We start from the raw sequence: 3,413 nt of genomic DNA, 5'->3' as shown, positions 1-3,413 counted from the left end.
TTATCATGTTTGATTGTTGTTTCTTGGAGACCTGCTCTTTACCAAAGGGAGATGGAAGGGAGTGAGTCCTGGAGAAAGGGAAGGTAGGGGGAAGCTGGGAGGAGTGGTGGAAGGGGAATTGTGGTCATATAATATATTGATGTGGGATTGCCCTCCGTATGCTATGAATATGTTTTATTACCACTGGTTATTAAGGAAGCTATTTCGACCAATGTCTTTGTAGAGTAAAGCCAGGTGGAAATCCAAACAGAGATATAGAGAGAAAGTAGGCAGAGTCAGTGAGACGCTATACAGCTGCAGAAGGAGAAAGATGTCAACCGCCAGCCATAATCTTACTGGTCGGCCACAGCCTCGTAGTGATTCACAGATTAATAGAAATGGGTTAATTAAGATGTAAGAGTTAGGCAGAAATATGCATAAGCTATTGACCAAACAGTGTTGTAATTAATATAGTTTCTGTGTTATTATTTGGGTCTGGGCAGCCAGAAATGAACGAGCAGTTTCCACCTACAGTGTATAAGAGAAGAATCTATTTCCAATACTACTACTACTACTAAAAGACCAAATTTAAATAGAGAGCATCAACTTCACAATATTGTCCTCTGACCTCTACACACATGCTATGGCATGTGCTCTACCCTTCAGTCATAATAAATAAAGTAAAAAATTTTGATAGAAAATAAAAGTTCACATATATATGTATGTTCACATATATATACATATATATGAATATTATTGTTTAGCCACACCAATACAGAAATGATATTCTGTCATTTTCAGCGACAAGATTAAGACTAGAGAGCATTGTCATAAGTCAGGTACAAACAGTCGAGTGCCCCACATTCTCACTTATGTGTGGAAGCTAAGGAGGTGATCTTATAGAAATGCTGAATAATGTAGTAATTACCAAACCCTTAAAGATACCCAGAGATGAAAAAAGGGTGGGTAACAAGGACAGGATGAAGTTGGCTAGGAAGAATAGTTCTGGATGTTCTAGAGCATGGTAGGAATAATTGACTATTTGCAAATAACTAGTAGATGGGATTTCAAATGTTCCCAGCACATAGAAATGTAAATTGTCAATTGCTCTGACCTGAGCATCACACATTTATGCATATTTTGACACACCACACTGCACCTTGTGAATACATATAACTGTCTTAATTACTTTTTCTGTTGCCATGACAAAACACTAAGACCAAAACAAGTTAAAAATTTAGAGCATTTAACTGGGAGGCTCATGGTTCCAGAAGGTTAGAGTCCATGACCATCATAGCAGGGGGTGTAGTAACAGTCAGGCATGTAGCTGGAATGGTAACTGAGAGTTTATGTATAATCTGTAAACCCTAGGCACAAAAGAGAGGTCAAACTGGAGATGGCATGTGCTTTTTGAAAGCCCACTCCCAGTGGCACACCTCCTCCAATAAGGCCAAGCTTCTTTTTTTATTTTTACTTTAATATATATTTTTTTAAAGTTTATTAAATTATGAAAGTTTTCATTTCCGCCCCTCCTCCCAACACCCTCCCACTCCCCCCTCCCCCTCCTCCTCCCTCTTCATCCCTAAGAGCAGTCAGGGCTTCCAGCCCTGTGGGAAGTTCAAGTTCCTCCCCACTCCTTCCAGGTCCCTGAAGGTGAGTATCCGAACAGACTGGATCCCAAAAATCCAGCATATGCAGAGGAAACAAGTCCCAGTGTCATTGTCAGTGGCTTTTCAGAAAGGCTCCAGACCAGCCACATTCAGAGAATCCGGCCACATTCAGAAAATCTGGTTGGATCACATGCTCGTTCAGTCCCAGTCCAGCTGGCCTTGGTGAACTCTCATTAGATCAGTCCCCTTGTATCAGTGGGTGATCGCACCCCTCGCGGTCCTGAGTTTTTTTCATGTTCTTCCTTTTTCTGCCCCTCATTTGGACCATGGGGGGCTCAGTCCGGTGCTCCAATGTGGGTCTCCATCTGTATCGCCATCCATCGTCAGATGAAGGATCTCACTCAGTAAAAGGCCAAGCTTCTTAATCCTTCCCAAACAACTCAATTACCATGATAATGAAGTATCCATTGAAATGAAAATGTTTTATCAAAAGAAAAAACAACTCTAGAGCTAAGTGGGCTGGGACAGATATGACAATTTCGCAGAATCAATGTCTGAGGTTCCATCTATCTTGTCCTGCCGGCTTAACTTCCAAGGTCACCTCAGTAGGATATCTTCCTGAGGTTGGAGCTCTCCTAGTAACATTCCAGGAAGCGGGTGAGAGTTAGGAAAAGGTGCTCTTTCTCTTTAAAGGTGATTCCTAGGAACTAACACACTGAATATAAGTGTAATACTATTGAAGGTGCTAGCTAATATGCTTCAAATACAGGGAGAGAGGGGTTTGTTTCACGGTGTAATTCAAGGACCCAGGCTAGCAACAGGGTCTTGTCTCACTCTGAGGTTAGAAGATTGCTATGAGTCTGGCCTGCTGCCATCTTCATTCAAGAACTAGGAAAAGCAGGATGAAGAACAGAGTAGCCATCTTTAGGAAGCTGATCTATCAAGACCTATCAAGTCCTAGTACCGTGGAAGTCCCTAGGGCATCAAAATATATTTCATTAAGAAAGAAGGGAACCTTATTGCATGTCGTCAGACTGCTAGATTGATGACATTCTCCTTACTATAGCTCCAATTAAGGTTCAGATTTTCAAACTCAGTGTTATAAGTTCTTCATATTCAACATAAATGGCTCGTATGATATAATAAGATCTGTGACTTTTTATGACATGGTAAGCCTGTCATTAGTCCCTGGAAAGCACATTGATTTCTGTATTATGGGTTTGGCAGAAACTAAAACTATCCGTTTTAAGTTAATCAACCTATTAACTGCTGTATCAATAGTTTCTTATCTCCCTTCATTTACCTGTGAATTTGTCAATGTTAGTTCCGACCTCCTCTGAAAATAATCTGTTCCTTTGGCTTCTGAAATATTAACTCACTCTTGGCTTCTCCATGCCCTGAGATTGCTCCACCTCAGCACTTGCTTCTCACCTTTATGTTGCCTTCTCTGAGCTTCTGTCTGGAGAATGTGTCTCCCTGTGCAACATGACTTCCCAGTCTCCACACTCTCTCTGATGAAGACAAGTACTGAACTCCTATGTGTTTCAAAATTCTGTGTCAGTGGAGAATACTGTACTTATTTCTTTGGGGCTATGCTATTAAATAAGCACTTCTGGAGTTTGGTTTGCTTGAAATCTTTAGGATATGGAGATAGGTCTCTTTATTGTTAGTGATAGGTTTATTTTTATTTTCATGTAGTCACTATGACATGATTTTAGTTGTAGTTATTTTGTAGTTATTTTCAGCCATACTTCCTTATGTTTTAGATGTTCCTTACAAATAACACATAGCAGGACTTACGTTTAAATTTGGTTCCTACCTTGA

The sequence above is a fragment of the Myodes glareolus genome, chromosome 5 (assembly GCF_982192425.1).
Source record: "Myodes glareolus chromosome 5, mMyoGla1.1, whole genome shotgun sequence".
Classification (NCBI taxonomy): domain Eukaryota; kingdom Metazoa; phylum Chordata; class Mammalia; order Rodentia; family Cricetidae; genus Myodes; species Myodes glareolus.
The sequence above is the reverse complement of the archived record's forward strand: the minus strand, read 5'-3'. Positions refer to the sequence as shown.